This window comes from Rhinolophus sinicus, chromosome 13, assembly GCF_057876585.1.
Source record: "Rhinolophus sinicus isolate RSI-liver-muscle chromosome 13, RSI-T2T, whole genome shotgun sequence".
Lineage (NCBI taxonomy): Eukaryota > Metazoa > Chordata > Mammalia > Chiroptera > Rhinolophidae > Rhinolophus > Rhinolophus sinicus.
In genome coordinates this window covers 51,622,993-51,647,006 of record NC_142513.1, presented here as the reverse complement: position 1 = coordinate 51,647,006, position 24,014 = coordinate 51,622,993, and the positions used below count along the sequence as shown (strand labels likewise).

Genomic DNA, 24,014 nt, shown 5'->3' with positions numbered 1-24,014 from the left:
CTAGTTGGCCATCAGCTATAACCAGTTAGCCATTAGCCACCAATATAACTGCCGTGGCTGAGCTAGCAAGCGTGGGTTGCAGTTACCAAGGGGTTGGTTGGCAGAGAAGCGGACAGCAGGTTGCGGATCGTGTGGCTCCTGCTTCCTGTGTCTCTATCCCAGCCGCCAGCGAGAATATAGTGGTATGACTCCCCTACCTATGGCTCCGTGGGTGTTCCTTTTTGGCCTCACCATATGTCGTGCGGGGGACCCTGCTCGCTGCGCCATTTGTCATGCGGGAGACCCTGCTTGCTGCGCCATTTGTCGTGCAGGGAGGCCTGCGGGGTCTCTGGTCCCGCTCCCCCCATAAGAACGCAGGATATGGTGAGGCCAAAAAGGAACACCCACAGAGCCATAGGTAGGGGAGTCATACCACTATATTCTCTCTGGCGGCACTATACTCTCACTGGAGGCTGGATCCACACTGTCTGCAAACCGCCATCCACGCTTGCCAGCCCAGCCACCATCTTCTTGCTAGCCCCTGTTCTCTCTCCTTCTCCACAGCAGTTATATTAGCAGCTAATTGGCTAACTGGCTACAGCTGACGGCCAATCAGCCACAGCTGACGGCCATCTACTACCCGAGCCAGCACTCCTCCACGTGAGGCCGAGAGCCTGTAAACTACTTTCTGGGGCTCTGCCCCCACACCATATACTGCGTTCTTATGTGGGGAGCGGCCGCTGAGATTCCGTGTGACACCCCGCGTGATACTGATGTACATTTTTCTATATATTTTTTTTGTTTTTCAGGAATAATTAACAATAGGACATTTTTATACTTTAAAGCAGTCATGTATTTTAATAAAATGTAGCACCTTAACTATATTTACTTAAAAATATAAATACTGTAATTATTTTCTGTGGATTTTTGACACATGTTGGCGAACAAACTTGAAATCAACACAGTGAAAAGGTTAAGGAGAGGCTCACCTTGTTGGAGAAAGTATGTTTTTAAGCAAATTGGGATAAAGGGTCTAAAGGGTGTTTTCAAGCCACAGAAAATGGCTGCTTCGGAAAGGGATAAAGCATTGGGAATTTCTATAAGGAAAACCTCATGAGGGAAGACCTAATGAGGCCAGACCCTGAAAGAAGATGGAAGTGTGGCAGGGGAGGAAGATGCCCCACAGGGGAGTGAGGAAAAAGCCCTCAGGAAGGATTTTGTCTTCTGAGGCTTTTTTCCAGTGAAAATACTATGTGTTGTGTGATGTCCCTTTGCCAAGAACTCCTGAAGCCTCAGTGAAATGACCACATGCCTGGAGAGGTTGGATTTCTTGTGGCAATAGGGAAGGATACAGGACTTCTGGTTCCTGCTTGGAGTGGAGCCGAAACAGAGCCAAGGGCACCTGGCCACACGGGCCTCCCAAGATTGGCGTGAAGGTTAGTAACATAAGTACTTAGCATCTGGAACATTTGACCACAGATGCTTATTGAATGTGAAAGCACTCTGAGCCAGGGTGAGGTGGCGACTCAGACAATTAGGTTCTGGAGGAACAGAAACTAAATATTAATTCATTCTGTACAGTGTCTAATCCAGTCAGAGCAAACTTGTAACATAGATGCTGTCACTCGTCCAGGCTGTGCCCGTGGCAGACATTACTAGTGGATTGTAGCATTCTTGCTCACTGAGGCCAGACTCACATACAGCATCCTTTTCAACATTGCAGGCCAGGCAGCCACTACCTATGGAATGTCGATTCAGGCGATGACATCAATCTATCTTCCTTGCCCTGAGCAGAGGCCACAGACAGGTGGGAAGTGGATGAGCTGAGATATGGTGGGTTTTTCATTTTTTTCTTACATAAGATTTTGAAAAGATTTTAATTAATTGGTGACAATTTTTTAATTGGGAAATCTCACATAAATATCCATATTTCCAGCTTCTCTGAAAAAAACTGCAGTGCCTGACAACACAGAGCCTGCTCTCCCTCCTGGTGACAGTTGCCTGTAATTAAAGACAATAGTTTAGTGGTTACCAGAGGGTAAGGGGGGTGAGGGGTGGGAGATGAGGGTAAGGGGGATCAAATATATGGTGATGGAAGGAGAACTGACTCTGGGTGGTGAACACACAATGGGATTTATAGATGATGTAATACAGAATTGTACACCTGAAATCTATGTAATTTTACTAACAATTGTCACCCCAATAAATTAAAAAATAAATAAATAAATAAATAAATAAAGAGCAGCTGTCCCCTGTGAGGGGCTGTGTGCTGGCTGGTTTGTGCGTCCTGCATGGCCCCTTTTTGCATTTAGGATTGCTCCCACCCCTGCCTCTCAGTCTAAGCCAGCTGAGCGTGGACAAGAAAGGGGACTCTGAGGTCTGCTTCAGTTCGAGTCCCTCCTCTGCTACTTCTGCATTCTGTGACTTTGGACAAATCCCTCACCTTTACTGGGCCTTAGCTTTCTCATCTGTGAAATGGGGCATAATGATAGTCCTTACCGCACGAAGTGGCTGTGAAGATGAATTAGAATGGTGGCCTAGCACACAGGAATCACTAACATAAGTTTAATTGTCATTGTTAAGCCTTTGACGTGTCTAGAAACTGTCAAGAACCTGTCTAAAATGTGGCATCAGAAGTCCTGCCTCATAGGTGAAGAATCGAGGCACAGAAGGGCCAACAGTGTCCCCAGATGCTGGAGGACTTGGGGTCCTTGCTGGGTGAGAGTGTCTGAGGCCCACCCCAGGCCTCGAGAAAAGAGAAGAAAATTCTCACTGTTTCAAGGGTGGAGGGTCCTCCTGTCTGGAATTGAAAGATGATGCTAATTAGAGTAGAAATGTTGGCTGGAGTACACCCTCAAAGCCATGGAAAGAAGGAACCAGGGCCACTCTACTGACAACTTTAATAGGGTAGAGATTTTTTTTTTAAAGCAAAAATAAACAAACAAACTAAAACCCACGGCACCAAGGCAGGCCCAAAAGGCACATGTCATCCACTTCCTTGTCCTCAGCTCACTTGGCAGCTTCCTCTCCCCTTTTGAGTGACAAAGGGGAGGTCCTTGGCTCTGACACTCATAGAGTCTCCTGACCCCCACTGAGAGACCCTTACACCCCCTCTTCCTGGGAACATTCTGCTGCGTCTAGCAGAGCTTCCTGCAGCTCTTGGGGCCCAGCTCGACCACCTCGGTCTCTGAGACCACAGGGAAGACTGTTGGTGAGGACATGTCTGGGGAGGGGGACGGGGCAGTGCTCTAGGCAGTGGGAGGGGGGGAGTATAAGGGTCATGCAAAGAAAGGGGTGTTTTAGGGAAGAGAGCAAATCTCCCCTCCCTGGGGAGACAGAGCCCAGACTGCTTTTGAACTGTATACTTTGGTTCCTCTCTCCTTTAGAGAAATTGCCCACATGTTATATCCTGCTCCTTTCCCATTTTAGAGCTTAAAACCAACATTCTCCATTTCTGTGAGACTCCTAGGGGAGTCATATTCCCAGAGGCAGAAAGTAGAATGGTGGGTGCCAAGGGCTGGGGGAGGGGAATGAGGGGTTGTTTAAATTGTTTCAAAGTTTAGTTTGGGAAGATGAGAGAGTTGTATGGTGGTGATGGTTGCACTAAGAAACTACATATACACTGAAAAATGGTCAAGATGGTAAATTTTGTTATGTATGTTTTACCACATTAAAATGAAACTCCATGTTGAGTCTTTCTGGCTTTGGTTCTTGACGGGTAACAAGATCCTTTTGGGAATTTAGAAGACTTTTCTTTTGCAAGTACCTGGCCCTTACAATCCAAGAGACTCACTTTTGTTTCTGGAATGGGCTTCAAGAGCCTATCCCAGATGTCAAGACAAGGTCCATTTTCTTTTTATTCCAACGTTAAATAATCTTAGCCCCCCTCCCCCTTGCTAAACCAGAATATCACTGACGAGGAAGTGTGACGAAAAGAATATTCATGAATTGATTTTAAATGTTTGTTCCTCTTTTCACTAACCATGTATTTAGATTGACTGGGGTTGGTCAAGAGATTTGAATTTAGTCTGTCTCTCAGTCTGGTTGAGATATGAGAGTTTGCGTCAGAGGGTCTCACGGTGGTTGGCTGATGGGATCCCTGTGCTTCAAGGATGGTTAGAGAAGTAAGAGATGTGGTGACCACAGTGATAGCGAATCTATTTACTTAGGTCCTTATAGCGCCTTACCTCTCGCTCTTTCACTCAGCACAGGAAAGGTGTCATTCCATAGTCCACTGACTTCTATAGCGTGTTAGTTTTCTTTCGCTGCTGTAACAAATGACTGCAAACTCAATGGCTTAAAAGAACCCAAACTTATTACGTTACAGTTCTGGAGGTCATTAGTCTGAAATGGGTCTCAGTCAAGGTGTCGGAGGGCGGGTTCCTTCCGGAGGCTGCACGGGAGGGTCTGTGTCCTGGCCTTTTCCAGCATCCCTAGAGGTGCCCACATTCCTTGGCTCGTGGCCCCTTTCCAGAAATCACATTACTCTGCCCTCTGCTTCCATCATCGTAGCTCCTTCTCTGACTTCCTGCCTCTCTTGTCTAAGGATACCTGGGAAATCCAGGGTAATCGCTCCATCTCAAAATTCTTAATCATCTCTGCCATATCTGTCCCTTTTGCTATGTAAGGTGACTTATCCACAAGTTCCAGGGATTAGTGTATGGGTGTCTTTGGGGGCCCATTATTCTGCCTGCCATGGAGAGTTCCTGTGGAAAAGTCAGCCATCCATCTCAGAGTTGCTCCCTGGTAGGTACTATCCCGTTTTCTAATAATTTGCTTTGAAGCTCATTACAGCTTTGATTTTGGTTTTCAGCAGTTTGACGATGACGTATCTAGGAGTGATTTTCTTTGTGTATATGTCCTGTTTGGGGTTTGCTGAGTTTTTTTAATGAGTGGGTTGATTTTTTTTTTTAATCAGTTTCGGACAATTGTCAAACTTTCTCTCGTCAAATATTCCTTCTGCCTCATTGTCTCTTCTCTCCATCGGGGCCTCCAGTGATGACATGTCAGACAGTTGATGGTGCCCCACAGGTCTTTTGCTTTATTCTTTTCATTCTCTCCTCTCTGTTCTTCAGCTTGAATATTTCCTGCTGGCCTTTCTTGGAGTTTGCTCGTCGAGTCTCCTGCGTCCAGCTGCTGTTGAGTCCATCCAAGAGGTACTGGTTTCAGATACCCTATTTTACAATTCTAGAGGGCTGTGCCTCCCAGGGTTGATTTCTCGGGAGCCCATCCACCGGTCAGCAAGTGAGCCATGATGTCAGGGTGGGCATTTCACCCACTGGCTTCCTTCAGCCCCATGCCAGGATGGGACACCTGGCATGGTCCCATATGCTGATATAGGAAGTCCCATATCAGCAGATGGGACCATGCCAGGTGTGGGATGACCCCCTCACCAAGCACCCAGGAACCTTGGGTGAAAAACAGAAAGGTTAGAAATTCTAAGGGCATGGCTTGGACTCTAGGGCAGTCTCCATCTCCAGCCCGGTGCAGACCTCAGCAGATACACCAAGGACACGATTTGTTCTCCCAATGGGGCGCAGCACACATCTGCATGGAAAGACGGCAAAGCACCTGGCCTCCAGCCCCAGGGAGGCCCAGCCTCACCAAGGCCACCAGCAGAATTGGGCAGTGGGGACAGGCCTGGCAGTGGGAGCAGGGCCTGGCTTTTTGGACATCCAGTTTTGCCAGCTGGGGTGGGGGGCAACCGTCAGGTCTGACTGGTGCTGAATCGGTAACTCTTTGGAGAGTGTGCGCCTCAGAATTCCTATAGTAAATTAGGAAGGGGCTCAGAGCCGTTGAGATCTGAGCACTGATGTCACATACCTTTGTCCCTTGGGGCTGGTGACATGGTGTGCACGATCCTGTGGAAAAGGCTGCTCCCTGGGAGCAGGTACACAGGAAACTCCCACGTGGACCTACAGGCCGGAGAGAGAGAGCTGGGCTGCCCAGTCTGCTTTCAGCAAAGAGAGGCAGAGGGAAATCAGCGTGCTTTTAACCAAGTGAGTGAGTCCAAGACAGAGCCTCCAGTGCAGAGGGTCACTCCGTCCCAGGTCTGGGTGAGGGTGGCTGCTGGCTGGACTTGAGCTACAAGGAAGCAACCCCAAAAGCAGCCCGTCCGATCCTTCAAAACAAGGAGATGTCCCCATTTCTCACTGAGATGAGAGAGGCAGCTGCATTATTTATGAACTGGCACAGCCTGGAGTTAACAAGGAAGGAGGAGGCCTTCGGAGGGGAAAGTGGTTTCAAAAGCATCCGTATTTTGCTGCAAACACACACACACTATGATTTAGGGTGTGCTGAGGTTTAGAACCGGAGATGACTGGTGCAGTTGGAGACCATGGGGGACGGGGGGAGGGTGTGGGCAGGGCGGACAGAGGACAGAGTGGCAGCCGTGTGACCCTGCAGGTTCCCTGGGAGAGAGGGGGCACCCTGGGGGGGGGGGGGCATTTCCTAGGTCTAAAGTGTGTGTGTGTGTGTGTGTGTGTGTGTGTGTGTGTGTACACATTTGGAATGTATCATCAAGGGGCACAGGGAAGGAAGGTGCACCCCAGAGATGCAGAGCCTCTGGGATTTGTGCGTTGTTTTCCTGGCCAATCTGCTGTAGAACTTGGACCAAAACTCTGAGAAAAGAGTTATTTGTAACATTCTTTTTTTTTTAATTAAGGCATAATAAATTAAGGTATAAGGTGTTCAGTGTGATAAGGTTTGATCATGGTATATGCCCATGTAACAACCACCACCACAAACAAAATACAGAATATATCCACTGCCCAGAAACTTCCTTCATACCCTGACCACTTTTTGACTTGTACCAACATAGATCAATTTTGCCTGTTCTAGAAATTCATAGACTTGGGGTCGTACAGCATGTACTCTTTTGTGTATGGCTTCTTTCACTCAGCATAATATCATTGGGGAGACATCCAGGTAGTAGGTTTAACAGTAAATGATTCTTTTTATTGCTAAGTAATATTCCACAAATGGATACACTGCATTGTGTGTTTCTGTTCAGCTGATAGGCATTTAGGCTGTTCCAGTTTTTTTATTTTTATGAATATGACTACTATAAACATTCGTGTACCAGTCTCTCTGCAGACATATGTGTTCATTTCTTTTGGGTTAATACCTAAGAGTGGAATTATGGGGTCACAGTGTAGACATACATTTACCACTTTAGCAGACTGCTAAATAGCTTTCCATCTGAACTGAGTTATGAGTTCAAGTTGTCCCACTACTTCCCAGCATTCACTGTAGTATTTTATTTTAGCCATTCTAGTGGTTGTGAAATGGTATCTCATTGTACTTTTAATTTGCATTTCCCTAATGGCTAATGGTGTTGAGCATCTTTTTATGTGTTTACTGACCACTCATATATCTTATTCATGAGATTCCTGTTGAACTCCTTTGCCCATTAAAAAAAAATGGGGCTATTCATCATTTGGTTGTTGTTGTTGATTTGTAAGCGTTCTTTATATATGCTAGACCCTCCAAAGGAAGTTTTTAAAAGTAGCTACTAGTCATGCTACCCCTGTTCCTGAAACTGAATAACTGCCACCCTTCCATCCCACTTTAAATCATACCCCTTTGAATGGTATACTGGGGATAAGATGCACTGTGACCCAACTGGCAGAAATGCAAAATTCTACTTAATCAAATACAACTGTCTCATGAGCTTCCATTTCTGCTGAAAGCAGAAAACAAAACAAATGCACGAATAAAAGCAATGACTCTTACTGCTTCAGGGTAAATTCTCTCCCATTTAAAGACTTACTCTGCTTTGTAAAATTACTCAGGTGGTGCAGAATATAACTTAACTGACCAAAGTTTAAAGTCCCTTTAAGATTTCTATCCTCTCAGAAGTCTTCTTGTGCCATAAAAGATGGTCAGGAAGTTGCTTACATACCTCATGACACCAAGTAGATACTCCTGGTCTGCTCTCTGTCCTCCAGTTTCAGGCTGGACAGTGTGGGAAGCACCTGGGATTGGCCCATCAATCTCGAGGTCAGCTCCATCCCTGGAACCATGACACTAAAGGCAGGCTACCACCTCTTGCTCTCCTCCCACCTTCTTAGCGCTACCATTCCCCACTCCCAACCTACACAGAAAGTTCTGGATCTACACAGGCCCCAGGGAAACTGGTCTACGGGATCCCAGGCTCCCTCTCTGCCTAAACTTGCTACACCAGCATTTCTCTTCTACTGAAGCCACCCCATTTATCTTCTACCGTAGGTCACCCTTCAAGGTGCCCTTTGCCTAGAATTCTAAACTGAAAGTGCTTTTGGGTTCTTCTTGAGACCACTTGGTAGGTCCATAATCTCACCCTGCACCCTACATTTAGTGGCTTAATCTAATGTTGTTGACTAAAAATGTTTCCAATCTCTGCCCTCTGTTACCTGCACATTCCAGGCCCTCCAAGAAAGGCTATTCCCTTTCCTGTGGGATTGGGAACTCCTCTTGGGTCCTGTTGTCCATCTCTCCTTACTTTACAGTGTATAGTAAAAATGTTCCTCCCCCCGTATTGTTATATTTCAAAGAAATCTATTTAAATGTAGGAGAATTTTTCCTCTCTCAACAGCCCAACTTTGCCATTGAAAACTTGGCTTTCGAACCTATTGTTTCTGAGCTTGTTTGGATGTCTGATGCTGGGCATTCGCTCTTCATTCCAGTTTCTCCTCTCTCCTTCATTCCAGCGACTACTCACACACGTTATGGCAACTGTGGCTAAATAAGGGAAAATCACAAAGAAGGAGTGAGAAAAGGAAACACATTCATGTAATTCAAGGTATTAATCTGAACACACGTACATGACTAGCAACGAGGAAGGGTTCAGTCTATTCTTCAAAAAAACCATGTATCCTTGCACTTAGCCCCGACTTGAGTCCCTGCTCTGGCCTCTGACATTGGATGTGCCTGTCTGGTTATCCCAGTGCCTTACGCCCTCAGACTCTCTCCTTGGCCCCTGTTCATCTGTTAACTCTGTTCGCAAAATTGCTCCGTTTCCTGCAAGGAATTACTTTAGTATCCAGTTTGCATGGGACCCATCCACTTGTGGGCAACAAAGAAGCAGGAGACAGACCCTGAGGGAAAGCACTCCTAAGAAATCCCCAAATAGATTTCTTGATGCAGGAGAGCCTAATTAAATTTGGACGGTGAGCCCTGCGACAGCCAGCCTCCAAGATGGCCATCAGTGACCCCACCTCTGGGTCTCCATGCCCCTCCCGCAATGTATCAGGGTTGGTCGGTGTGACCGATACAATAAGACCCTGTGATGGCATGTTATTTCCGAGGCTAGGGTTTAAAAACATTTTGGCTTCTGCCTGTCTCTCTGGGGTCACTCGCTTTGGGGGAAGCCAGCTGTGACATTGTGAGGATACTCAGGCAGCCCTGTGGAAAAGTCTGCGTGGTGAGGAACTGAGGCCCCCTTTCAAAAGCCACGTGAGTAAGCCATCTTGGAAGCAAGCCCAGAATCACAGTGGCAGGCAGGCTGGTGTGGTAGACAGGGCTTATCCATCCAGCCCCATCAGCTCATAAAAGAGGAACTAGAGGCTGAGAACAGCTGATGGACCCATCCCGTCACCATCTGGTCAGAGCCCAAGACACACCCTGACTCACAGTCTCATTTTAGATGAACTGATTGATTTTCAGCTTATGGTGGTTTCTCAGACATCACATTAATGTTTCCTGTGCCCTGGCTGCTCCATCCTAGGGAGCCTGGCCATCAGCAGAGCCCAGGACATCCTACGGTGGTAGGCAGGGGATGGAGGTCAGGGGCAGTCTGGGTTGAGAAGCAACGTGTTAAAGACACAGTGCTAAGAACATGTGTAGTCTTTTTGGAGACGAGCATGTTGTCCACTACAGTGGAAGTTAGGGCCGTGTAAGAGCGTTCTTTGAATATGGTATAAAGTGAGGCTTCCTGGAGCGTGCTGAAGCTGCCCAGGGCATGCACTGAAACCCCAGCCTCAAGGTAAAGGGCACTAAGCAACAGGCACACATGGGAGGGTGTGTATTATCATCGCATAGTGCTAGGAAAGAAGCCATTGAAGCAAGAGGCACAGTGAGGTCCATCTGTCTGCTCCTTCTTGATCAGAGGAGGTGTTTCTAGAACAACAACGGGCTGGCTGGAGGGCAACGAGGAGGGGTCCTGCAATGGGGTTCCAGACTAGCCCTGAGGACCCAGGAATGCTGATCTTTTTGGAAACTTCCCCAACGGGCCTCACCAACCTCTGAGTCTGAGCTTCCAAGAAGAGAGGCTGAAGCAGCAAAGGCGGATGGAAATCTATTGATTCCTTTGGTTTTGTTTCGCTTTGTTTTCATTCACTGCAGCGGTTTTCTCCCTGAGAAAGCAGAGAATTTTCCAGAATAAGGGTGCTGGCCCTTCTAGATGACCGGACTGTAAGGCATTACTTTTCAAGGACACTTGGCAGTCATGTTTCTTGCCAATAAGTTCAGATGTGACCACATCAAGTTCAGAAAGCCTGGAATTCTTAAAGAGAAATGGAAAGCTGAGTCGGAGAAGGGGTGGTTCTCTACCTCCGATCTCCAAAAATAACGTACTTTATTTTTCTGTGATTGAACTGAGTTCCCAAGCCCTTGTTTCCATTCAGTCACTACCGGATTTTTTTCAGTGCCCTTTGGGTAAAAACTGAATCAGTCAGCAATTTTTCCCCCCCGTTCTTCTTTCCCTCCCTTCTCTCCAGGTGTGTTAAGTTAGAGGAGGATGCAATTATGGGTTGGGAGACACTGGGTGGCTGTAACCAATATGTCTAATCCTCGTTGGCCCCAGGACATTGGCACCTACTGTATCACACCTGTCTCTAAAGAGCTCCACTCTCTAGTTGCCAGATCCAAGCAGATTCCTCTGTGTCTTTTTTATCCCACCACCAGAACTCCCCAGCTTGCTCTCAGGTACACCTATGTCCCCTCGGTGGCACTGGCTGTCCCACCCTTGGGTGCTGGGGGTTCTGGGAGGCCACGGGTGGCCCATCTGCTGAGGTCCCTGTATGTGCTGGCTCTTTCTGCTCTGATGTCGTGGTAGACACGAGACTTCTCCAAGACGCTTCCTTCCCTTCTGTCTCTCCCCTTCCCCTCCCATTTATTTGTTAAAGAAACCAAAGCCTTGGCTTTTTAAAGAGTATTGTCACTGTTAAAAAAGAAAAAAAAATCCACTCAGAAATTCAAATGATTTCCCCCTCCCTTTCTTTGTATAGAGGCTGCAGGCCAACAAAGGAAATAGGATAAAGAAATCTCAGTGACAGGGGTTGTGATAGGCTTTAAGGTGGAGGGAAACTCTTTGCATCAAGTTCTGAGTGGCAAGCAACAGCAACCAGTGCTGACTCAATTGTCAGAAAAGGAGTCTCTTGAAAGAATATCGAGTAGTTAGCAGTTGGATGGAGGGCTAGAGGGCAGGTTCAGGGTGATCTTGGAGGACAAAGTCAAACCACAGCCCAGACCTGGGCTATTGGGGAAGCCCCACCACTGACCTGAGCTCCACCGGCTCTGCCCCAGGAGCTGTGCTTGGCCTTGCAGAGGCCCATTGGCCTTGCGTGGCCCCTGCTCTGAGCCCCAGTTGCAAGGCAGGCTGGGAAAGGAGGTATCTGACCATCACAGTACCTATGGGAGAGGTGGTTTTTCTCCGCAGACTCATACCATTGGCAATTCTCGAAATAAAGTAACCACAACAAGTGACCAGGGTCCTCTTGTCACACACTAGAGCTGGGCTGAGAAGGTTCTCGGATAGTCTCAGATGCTCCAAGGAGCCAGCAGGCAGGTGGGAGGCTGAGGGGGGGAGGAGGACAGAGGTGTGAGAAGGGTCAAGAGTCTATGTGGGGGCGGTGCGTAGAGACGTGAGAACCACGATGAAAGACTCTCCTCTTTTGAGGGGCCCCTCCTCTGAGGACCCCGTAAGGCCTGGAAGGTATGACTGAACTGAGGGAAAGGACCATTATGCTCAGGAGTGCTGGATTGGCCAAGAGTAAAGTTACTTAATGAGGGGCAACACCACCCCTACCCCCATTGTTAAGGGGGTGGGCAACCCTGAGATGAAATCGGATGCTGCTGAAATTAGGTCAGGGCAAGGGGGAGAGGTGAAGACCTCGACTTTGGGATATGAATATCAGAGACCCCCTCCCCTCCATCCATGAGGGGGCAGGGACACCAAAGCTGAGGGAGGGTAATGGCGCCAGGTGGGGACACAAGGCAGCTAGATCTCTGCTGGACCATGCAGTGACCTTTTGCCTGTGGTCTCTTGTCATAGGGATAGTATTTCCACTGAAAGGTCACCACCCCCAGGGGAGCAATCATTACTGTTTTGCAGCCTGTGGGGAAGGTCAGAATGCAAGGCACCAGATGACAAAGAAGAAACACGGCAAGAAGAGAAACAAATGTTAGAACATGCTGCTCTGGTTGTCCCCCGATGGCGGGTGGAGATGGCTCCTGCCCCTTTGTCCAGTGCCCAGGATCGCCGTGTACTGGGCTTTACCTTCCTTGAGAACGTCACCAGGTTTCTAACCACTTCTTGGGTTAGAAACAAAACAGCCATATCAATTCAGGTTGTTGTTGGGAGCTTTTAAAAGAGATGTCGGTTGCACTTGACACACGGTTGGTGCCGAGGTAAAGGCTGGGTCAGTGCCCAGGCTGTTCAGCTGGAAATCACATCCTGCTCAGGAACATAAATGTCACGCTCCCCAGGCCCCAACACAGGCAAACTGCCTCACAGTGCCCGTTCCCCAGGACTCCAAATTTTCCAACCAATGGTTCTGTGCTTGCCTTCAGACAGCCTGTTTGGGAGTGGAAGGCCAGGCCAACAGGAAATGCAGAAGCACTGTCGCGGACCTAATCTTTTCATTTGCAAAACCAGCCGAGTTAAAATGCATCACATTAGAAACCCTCTGAAGGACCTGCTCTGTAAATTCTTTCAAAGGTCATCTTAATAATTGAAACCGGTGATATGACCAGGAAAGAAATGCTAATGTTGATGCAATTGCAGGTGCTTACTGCTTGTGGAAATGAAGACAGGTGAGTCTTTGGAGCCTTAATTCCAGAGATGGGGTGGGGGGGGAATGTTTGCAAGTTTGTCCCTTTGTGGGCTCCATAATCCTGTGTCATCTAGTGGATACAATCACCGAATGGCAAATTGAGTAGTGAGATCATCAACACAGCCCAAGAGAGACTTACAGATAAATTGGGGAGGATGTTTCGTTTGGTTACACGAGGAAATCAAAGCTGGAAACGCAGCAACCTGAGAAAAGACAGCTCGGCATGAAGAAGGGGGCCTGAGTGTAGCCCCTTCTTCCAAGAATAAAGGAATCTCACGAACCTGTCCTCGGCATCCTCAGCCTCCTCTTTCAGAGGCTTTCTCATCTTGGGGTTCCCTTACCCACCCCCCAACTCCCACCACCAGAGAGCCGAGGGGCCCAAAGATTGTTCTCAGAATAATTCACACTCAAATGTGAGCTACTGAAAGCAGCCAAATCGGGATCAAGAATCAAATCTGAAACTCTAAGGTGGAAGCTTCCAGAGAACATCCTCACTGGGAGAGGTGGGGTCCTGCCTGGGGAAGGGGTTCTTCATTGTCACCGGTTCCGTGAAGGGACAAAATAACCGGACTCACAGGGGTCTGGGTGGAAACTCCAGCTCTCGCGGTGACTACCGGTGGTGATGGTGGCGGTGATGGTTCTAAGCACCTTATTGCATCAACAAAGAAGAGAGACCTGAACATCTCTCAGACTGGGGGTGAAGTGGAATCCTATTTGTGACAGTGTGTGGTACATCCAGGCGTTCAGAGGACTGGAGAACCTGTGAGAGACACCCGTGGCCTGGCTACTGGCTCCCCGAGGCTGTGGCCAGAACGGGCTGAGCTCTAGTGGAATGCTTTGCTTTGGTCAAGGGCTGTTCAGAGGTTGGTGCTTTGAGCGGAAAGCTAGTCTCTGGTAAGCGCCCCACATAGAACCTCCAGGAGCTTCCCGGCCCCGTCGTGCAGATGTCTCATCTCTACAACCTGAGCATTTAGGCTCAACATATTCTTTATTCACTGACCTCCTGGAGTTCGTCCCTGGAGACCTGGCCTCGGAAGGAGTTAGTCGTCCAGAAATGATGCAGGCCATAGAATTCCCATGGAATTAGCTCAAATTGAATTTAGCCATAATGGCTTCTTATTAGATTTAACTCCACATGAAACGATTCGCCAGGGACTTTGTACTTTGTCAACAAGCACCTCAGAATGGGAAGGAAATTTGTCTTTTGCTTTTTTTATTTTTTATGTTTCCTATTCGCTAGTCCCTCCACAGGTGTTCACAAAATTGCAGCCAAGCAGAAAAAAGCATTTTGGAAATGACTTTGGATGAGAGGCCACTGCTGCCAGCCACCCTTTTGAAGGTGCCCCTGCTTTTGATACAAGGGTTCTGCCCCTACACAACCTGCTGGGCCCAGGAAGTTGTCCTTGGCTGCAGTTACTACATTGTGCAAAACTTACCCCAGCTTCCTCCCAGAATCCCCAGCGCTTCTGCGGAAACAGCGACTCTGTTGGAATGAAAGCATCTTGAGAAGTTCTGCGCGGCCCAGGCTGCAGTTGCCTCCAGAACCCCTGTGTACCCGTGTTTCTTAGAAAATTATGCTGTGCCATTCCCCTGGTGGAACATAAAATGACGGTAGGCATATAATTCTTCTCTGAACAGTCATGTGTTCATGTGCATATAAATGTCTACTCACCATATTGTATATCTGAAACGAATCTAATATTTATGTCATCTGTACCTGGAAAATAAATTAATGTTTGAAAAGGACTGTGTTTCCCCAAAAATAAGACCTAGCCGGACCATCAGCCCTAATGCGTCTTTTGGAGCAAAAATAAAACCTAGTCTTATTTTACTATAATACAAGACCGGGTCTAATATAATATAATATAATATAATATAATATAATATAATATAGTGTACTATAATATAATATAATATAATCAGACCGGGTCTTATATAAATTTTTGCTCTAAAAGACGCATTAGAGATGATGGTCCGCCTAGGTCTTATTTTTGGGGAAACAGGGTAAGTCAGTGAAAGCAAGCTCAAAAAAAAAGGTGTATTACAATAAAACTCACTCCTCAAAGCTGGGATTTCATAGTAATATACATAGATTGACGTGAAAAGGTAGGTCAGTTTGAAGAAAAGTATTAGCTAAATATTAAACAAGATGACACTTGACCAAAACCGTGACCAAAGTTTTGGAAAGAATGTGTTGGAGCCAAGCTCCTCAGAACACGGTCAGCAGATAGCATCATGGGTATCTCAGGCCCCACCCAGGACACACTCTATCTGAATGTGCATTTTAACAAAGTCCCAAGGGGATTACCATGTACTTCAGAGCTGAGAACCACAGCCTAAGATAACCTGGGGACTTCGTTCCACGGAACAGCTGGTATGACTAGATAGAACCTTTGCCTGGCAGAGACAATTATCCTGAACATCTGTGGGCCCTGATTCACTCTCAAAGCAAAGGTGTTTTGTGTTTCCACTGTGAGCAGTGCCCAGGGCTGCCCCGTTGACTTCCCTTTACAGAGCCCTAGGTGGTCTCACCTGCAAGTGGACGAAGGAGGCCCTGGCAGAGGACAGCCTGGGACAGCCCAGGACATGGCTGAGCCAAAGCGAATGCCTCAAGGACCTATATATACGGGGAGGCTGCCAGCTGCAGGGGCCAGAAGATAAGAGCATTAATTTAGCTTGGCTGGCCTCCAGAAAGCTGAGCAAAGCTAGGCCCCCAAGCTAAGGGTATAAATAAATAAATAAAATAAAAATAAATTGGCAGCTGTTTACGCTTCCCTTTGTAACACTAGCTGCATGCATTCAGCACGTCCTACGTGCCAGGCGCTGTGCCAGAAGCTTTATTTTGCCATTCGCTGTCCCTCACTAAAAGCCCTGCAGCTCAACATCATCAGTGAAGTTGATGCGACTCAGGAGGTATCTTGCCTGTGGTCACCCAGCCCTTCACTCGCCCCCACCGCTTTTTGCTGAGAGCCAGCTCTGAGCAGGAAATGGAAACAGGCTGGTCGCTTTCAAGGCTGCAGCACGACCAGTTTTCCCTAGCGGATTCTGGACTGAAAGAACGCTCAGTACCCTAATAAGGTTTCAGAACCGAAAGGAGTGTCTTCATCACGCTCAGCTGTGCCAACACCATCTCATCAATCGTGTCTACACTTGGACGCAGACACAGTGAACTGTTAGCCACGCAGCAAACTTGGAAGCACCTTGAAAGAGAGTCTCAGCAAGTGGCCAAGATGCTCGTCTGAAGGAGGGTGCATTTATGACAAATAGCCCAAGAGGCTGTATCTTGCTGGGATGCCAGAAGGATGAAATGGGGCCACTTTTGGGGACGTGCACAACACCATGTGCCTGATACACAGTAGGAGTTCAGTACATGGGCTGTTCCTTTCTTCTCCCCCACTCCCTCTGGGCATGGCTAATCATTTTATGCTCCGTTCATCCCACAGAGAACTAAAGAGACCAGTCAGCCTCTGTTGAAACAGGAATGGATTCTGTTGCTGGTGAGACAGTGGAAGAAGCTCCCCTTTAAAATGCTGTTTCTCAAATATTTTTAATCCGCGTCCCATTTTGATAAACGTTTAACATCCTGTGCCCTTCTTCAATATTTGAAATTTCAAGTGAAATTAAACATTGTGATTCAAAGCAAATTAAATGAATTACATAATTTGATATACTTCATGCAGACTCCCTCCACCCACTGAGATCCAAAAATGACCCTCAGTAAGGACAATCTGGTTGTTTTCAGCTGAGTTATGATAGACCAACTCAATGCCAGAACATAAAGAGATGTGGGCAGCACAACAGACCTATACAGTTTGCATCTGCCCAGCACACCGGTCTGCACTGCATCAGTTAAAAGGCTTTGCACCTCCTTCCCACATAGATGGGCACATGACCAAATCTGGGCCAATCATAGTGCTTTACCTGCCCCTGCCTACAGGGATTGGCTCAGGGGGTGGGTATATGACCAAATCTGGGCCAATCATAGTGCTTCATCTGCTCTTGCCCACAGGAATTGGCTCAGGGGGTGGGCACATAACCAAATCTGGGCTAATCATTGTGCTTCATCTGCTCCTGGCTATAGGGATTGGCTCATGGGTTGGGCACATGACCCAAACCTCACAGGACTTTTCAAAGTGGAGGGGTGGAGCAGAGGCGAGAGAATAGGAAAGGGGCAAGGAAATGGAGGGGCCTCTCTCTGGCCTGGAAGCTGGAGGGGAGGAGAGCTCAAAGCCCAGGTATCACACCTTCTGCCTCATGGAGAAGTGATTCGAGACAGTGAAGCGTGTTGGAGAGCGGTGAGCTCTCCGCTGGGTCCTGGCTCCATTGGCCTCCACAGCTGACGCTCACCTGCTCTCCCCACATTTTGGCTGCTGGAGGCAATACATTTCTCTTGCAGTAACAAAATTGTTCATTTAAGGTTCTCTCCACACCCCCAAGCAAGAATGCCCTGACCGAAACAAAGGGTGTAGGAGAGGGTTCCCGACTCTCCCTGGACATTGAAGCAGTCCTCGCTCAATGCCAGTTAATTTGCAGTTCCCCTTCCCTGCACAGACATGGTTTTCTTCTTTTGCCTTTCACACTTCTCTCCAGATCTCACAGTCCCTTTCAGTCTTTCTATCCCCACACCTCCCCTAATTCTCTTCCTTTTTACTACATACTTTTATCCATCCAAGCCTCTAGCTCTGTATTATTTTGGCTGTTGGTTCATACTTCCCATAGTATTTTTTTTCCTCAGGGAAATAAAGGGCCCCCTCATCCCTGCTCTTAGGGTTCTGTGGGTGCTCCCCAGCTCAGTGATGTTCAGCTATCGGCCAGGCTGGACCCTGCCTATCTTCCCAAAACACACTCTGGCCTGATGTATCTTGGTGGTGGTGGTGGTGGTGGTGATTGGGGGGGTGTGGGGGGAGGCAGCTAAAACTACAGCAGGTTTGACAAATGCACACAGGAAGCAACCCTATTTCTTCAGAAGCTGCTTGAACGTCTGTGTTACAATTTTAGCATCTGGTCAACCAAGCACATTGGACCTGATCCATTTATAAAATCATGTGTTGGAGAAATCATATTCTAGAATCCCATCTGTGAGCTTTTACTTTCTGTTTGGTGTTACACCTGCGTGGGGGGAAGGAGTCAATAAAAACCATCATAATTTAATTTTAATTCACACAAAGACAAGAGACATCAGCAAGCAGCACGATATACATCCAACAGGTTCAGGTAACACATGCAAACTCCTGTGAATGGTTGTAATATCAACTCTCGAGTCATTGAACCAGGGTTTGAAATCTCATTCAGTTATAATGGGGAAAAAAATTATATATATATGAATATATCCCATTCAGGTAAGTTCCTTAACTTCTCTGAGCGCCCCTTTCCTCACCTGTAAATCGGGGGATGAGAGTTCACTATGTGAATTCCAGTGGAAGTCACCAATGTATCTGCTATTGTTTCCCTAGGCCAGCTTACACCTCCTAAGACTGAGGAAGACACAGAGCAGAGATTTCAATGTCTAAAGTGAAATGGAGCTTGTTAGTTTCATAACATGGGTTAAAATCTCAGTAAAGCACATTGTGTTCTATTACATAATGCTACGGTAAGTGTGCTGCTGTAGTTCAGCCTGCAAACAACCACCACATTTAAATGAGAGAATTAGAGAACTTTCTAAACCACTTGCCATCCCAGAAGAGAAAACACTTCCCATTGTGTGGGCACTTTATAAGGACATATTTCTTTGGGCTTTCCATTGCGTTTAGCATTCTATTTGTATCTTAGCAAGAATGTTTTTCTAAAATTTCCAATTGTCTATCTAGCTAGAAATTTAAACCGATTGATTTTCCATTTAAAAAAAATGTCTCCTAAGGTAACTGTAAAGAGTAAGGCCATTTTCACTGTGGCAGAAAGGAAGGAAACCCTTATTTTACCACCTCCTCTTTGTAAAATTTCTACACATTTTTTCTAACTGGCTATTTTCAAACTCCATGGCTGAGAATTAGTGAATATTCCCTTTTTTGCAAATTTTAATTTTGTGGTGAAATGAACAAATGGCTTTGAAGGAGCAAAGTAAGATCTTATGAAGAAAATACTAGACTTCTAATAACTTTTCTCTAAGATCCATTCACACTGCGGACTTTTCATAAGTTAGATGTTGACTTCTAACCCACCGAGGTACACCCCGACTCTATAAATACACACACACCTAACATCCTTCTAAAAGAAGTAAATGTGTGCTGGGAAAATATTGGAACAATGAAGTTCCTGAGAGAAGCTTGTTTTTTCAGGTTATTAAAAGAAGGTGGCAAGCATTCATGAGGATATGAAAATTTCACGTCGTCTGAAGGAAACTCTTGAATATGGTTAACGTGGCTGCCAAAAATCTCAGTTATGTTATGTCAGAATGTTCAATTGCGAGCTACACTTTAACGAATGGAAGGATAACGGTAACAGCAGGAAGCTTCTGCAGCAACACACAGCGCCCTTAAAGACCAAGTTCCCGCCTTTGAACTTGATTGTTCAGGGGCTACATCCTCGGGTTACATGACCAGGTAAACAATCAGGGGTACCAGGTGCCTACAAGTGGGGAGCAGCCTGCCTCTCTCCACATTCTCCTAGACAACACTTAGCTAAAAGGTAAATTCACTTTGCTCTTTCTGAAAAAGTGGGTGTTCCAAGACACACAGCTCGGCACTCAGCAAAAAAGCGCTCGGTGCCTCCCTATCTACATTAAATACTTGGTTCCCCTCTTTTCCGTGCAGCTTGCTTGCAGGGTGATGTTGCTATTTTTATCAACTCTCTTCAACCCAGCTGCTACTTCATGTTAACATGGCGAATGGTGTGAAAATCCCAGCAGAGGTAATGTGAATCCCAGAGGGACCTATCCTCTGTCATTTCTAGAACAGATAAAATGTCATGAGTTTCAGTGGGGTATGCGTCAGGGACATTTCACCAACAGAGGCAATGAGAACATTTCTGATATTTCAGGGATGTGGGGCCAGAATCCAAACTTCTTCATTAGCCCTGACCAAAAGCCTGCACTCGTGCACACATACCTAGGGTTCAGTAAGGTACTGTGAATCTGTGTGGAAAAAACTAGAAGCAGGAGTCTTCCAGGTGCTGGCTGTTGTGGCTTCGTGAATTTGGGACAACTGCGTAGAGTCTACCCTGGAGGTCGCTCCAGAGAACGCACTTCCTTTTTCTGACTTAGACTGTGACTTGTAATTTTAAACCCACTCTTTGTATTTCTTCTGTGAAAATAACAGCATTTTGGCGAGACTGTGTATGGGGGGGTGGTGGCGGAGGGGGGGAAGTGCCACATAAAACTTAGACGATTTAAAAATACAACTCTAATTGCAGGTTTGTTTTCCCATGGTTTGGCAAATTAGGGGGGCAAATTGGAGGGGCAGTTGGAACTTGCCCCAGGCACAAAATGACTGCTCGGTTACCCGTCCGTGGTGTAGTCCATGAACTTTTTCAAAACCTATGAAAATATGATTTTAGGAGTTTCCTTCTAAAGTAGCAACTGTTTTCTATGTGGGGATATTTTGTGTGTGAGCGTGAGTGCTTAAAAATATGAGCATCAAGGGCTTGGATTTCTCTGAGTTTTACTTTCTCCAGCTTTAATGGGAGGACAAAATGATTCCCCTTGTCACTCCAGAATTCTCAGATTCTCTTAAGTCTAGATGAAATTCAGTGAAGAAATCAATACCTCACAGCACCCCTTCCCTTAGGATTTGCAATCTACAAGGAACTGAGGGCAAGGGTTAGCGCTTCTAGATGTCTGTACAAAGCTGGATCCATTGTCATTTTATAACACCTTTAAGGTAACAAATAGTCTCAAGGGAGGCTAGGGTGTGAAAGATACTGTTGATGGGCATACAATCCATGTCGTCCTCCTGGTGGGCCTTATGGTACTGCAAGGGCTAACAACTGCTTCTCCCAGGATCCCTTGCAGCACTCCTTTTGGATACAATTCTGCTTTGGCCTGTGGAGTGACTTTGCACAACGTTCGGACGGCAAAAGTAAGGTGGAGACCACGTCTTTGTTGTTTCTGCTGACAAGTGCCACTGACGATATGTTGGACGGTGCTGTCACATTAGTCCCCACTCCCCCCTTTCAGTCTTGACCTCCAGAGGTCCATCAGAGAGCACTCGTGTTTTGTAGGTGCAGGTCAGGAGTACTGCCTGGCTGGAGTCCAGTGTTTCTGCGGTAGCTTTCTGAGCACTGGATTGCGCGTAAGGGAAGGTGATTTACAGGCACTGTCTGGAGGGCAGCTTCTGGGTACCCCTTGCTCCTGACTGTGGCAGCTCCCTGGCATTCCAGCATTGCCTCGATATACCGGAAGTTGTTCCTCAAGGTCCATCCTGAGGCTGGTGCCTGGAACCTTCCAATGAATTTTTAAGCACACAGTTCCTTGCATTAAATCCCTTTCTGCTCAAAATGACTGATGTGGTTTCTGATGGCTACAAATGAACCCTGCGTTAGAAGGCAGGTAACATGGGACTGTAGAAAACTGGGTTCTAGTCTCAGCTGTACCCTCACTCATTGGGATGGTTCGCCCTCTGCCAAATCCCTCTGTTGGCCCCATCTTCCTTCTTTGTAGCTGGTACCACAGCCTTCACCTTCACAGAGGACAATGAACGCCTTCAACTTTTAATTTTTCCCTGTGATCCAATGAGTTTCATGTCCTTACACATTTCTTCACCTTCTAAGAAAAAAACAAACCCACCCCAGAAATCTTTACAAATAATGTAGAGCTTTACTTTTGGTGTTAGTAGAGTGTGGGTCTCTGAGGTCTTACCCAGCACAAACCACAGAGAGTTTCCCCTAATCCAGGGGAAGCAGAACTTTCTCCCTCTGCGTCCCTGGGCAGCAGCGACATTTCTCTGCTGTCACTCATTTGTCCTGTGGTTTCTTCCCAGCACACAGCCCCTGTCTGACCTCCTCCCCTCCACAGTGCTGTCTCCCTGAGGAGGTCCCCACAACCTGCTTCGTCTGCCCCCCGGGCCCGCATGTGGCTGGGATCCCCTTGGTTCCCTAGTCCCAGCTTTTCCCTTGCCTCCCAGTCAAGGAGGCTCAGAAAAGCCCAACACTTGAGAAGTGGGTTTTCTCTATCACTCCGACTGGGTTTCTCGTGAGAAAACTTCGGTGACTGACATTGTCTACCTGGCCATATAACTGTACACTGGTAGAAAATACACAAACAAGTCAGGGCTTTCCCAAAGCACGTGGGTATAGGTCTAAAACGGCAAGAGAATGTATCCATTCATTTTTTTTTAATAAAAATGTATTGAGGTGAAATTCGCAAAACATAAGTTAACCATTTCAAAGTGAATAATTCATTAGTGTTGAGTGTACTCACGATTTGTACAACCACCACTCTACCTAATTCCAAAACATTTCCACCATTCCATATTATAGTAAAACCTTGCCTATTAAGCGGTTACTCCCCACCCTGTCCTTCCCCAGCCCCTGGCAACCACCCATCTGCTTTCTGTTTCTATGGGTTTATCTATTCTGCATGTTTCATATAAATGGAATCATACAATATGTGGTCTTTTGCATCTGCCTTCTTTCACTTAGCATTTTTTAATTTTTTTGAGATTCTTTCACATTGCGGCACAGTAAAAAGTTTACTGTTTTTATGGCTGAATAATATTCCATTGTATGTATATATCACAATTTGTTCATCCATATTTCCATTGATAGACATTTGGGATCCCCCCCCCCGCCCACTTTTGGCTATTATGAAAAGTCCTGTATGACCATTCATGGACAAGGATTTGTGTGAGTACCTGTTTCGATTATTAGGGATGTATCCCGAGGATTGGAATTACTGGGCCATATGGTCATCCCATGTTAACTTTTTGAGGAACCACCATACTATTTTCCACCATGGCTGTACCATGTTATAGTCCCACCAGCAATGTACAAGACTTCCAATTTCTCCACCTCCTAACACTTGTTATTTTCTGTTTTAGTTTGTTCCTCGTGCGAAGTGGCATCTCATGGTTTTGACTCGCATTTCCCTAATGAGTAACGAGGTTGGCTATCATCTCCCATGCTTGTTGGCCATTCGTCGATCGTCTTTGCAGAAATAATGCATCTGTTTTTGATCTGGGAAGCTGATGACCTTTGGAACTCAAGAGGCTTGAGCTCAAATAGGTTCAACTACTCAGAAGCAGTGTGGTCTCGGGCTGCTGACTTCTCCAGGCTCCATTTTCTTCCTCCGTGGAAAGCATAGAATGACTTCACAGGGCTGCTCCCTTGACATCCTCTACGTCTTGGCTTCCATTGTTGGCTCGGAGAGACTTTCCTGATACAGTTCTTTAAAATAGATTCAAGTGTGATTCTGTTTCACAGTGTCCATTATTTCTTTCATCGCACTTGACACGCTTTGTGGTTATATAGTCATTTGTTTGTAAGTTTTTGTCATCTGTCTCCTCTACTAGACCATTCACTTTTGTGGTCAGAAGCCATTGACTATCTTGTCCACAGCTGTACATCCAGAGCATGGCCCAGTGTCGAGCATCTAGGAGAGTGTGTGATACTTGTTGAATGGGAAAAAAAATCACGATCGATGATATTTACAGGGAATTTAATAGAGTGCCTGGCACGTGTTAAATCAGTTGTTCACAATAGCAGTTTTGGAAGTAGGGTGGTGGGGAAGGGGAGAGTGTTTGTGGCTACCACTGGAATTGGGAAGACACTACCAGCATTTAGAGGCCAAGGGCCAAGGACACAAGACAATACCCATGGGGCAACCCTACAATGCAGAGAGTTGGCCCACATGTCACACAACTTTAGAATAGCCTATCAGACATCGATGTAGGGGGAAAATTTGTAATTACCTACATTTGTAATACTGTTTTTTTTTTCCATATAAACAGAAAGTAAGATTTGCACGTGTTAATATGCACTGAATTTTCCAGGAATGCAATTATCACATAAATTTAGAAAAGACTGTTTTGCATTGTGTTTGAAACTCCACTGAGAATTGTTCCCCTTTTC

General features: G+C 46.5%; 1 long non-coding RNA gene across 1 annotated transcript; it reads left to right on the top strand.

The window, feature by feature from the left end:
* The first annotated feature begins 3,040 nt into the window (after window positions 1–3,040).
* Window positions 3,041–23,358, top strand: LOC141568192 (uncharacterized). Its single transcript, XR_012491236.2, has 4 exons — window positions 3,041–3,190; window positions 5,055–5,135; window positions 19,289–19,552; window positions 22,985–23,358. It is a non-coding gene; the product is annotated as an uncharacterized LOC141568192 (long non-coding RNA).
* The last annotated feature ends 656 nt before the right edge of the window (window positions 23,359–24,014 follow it).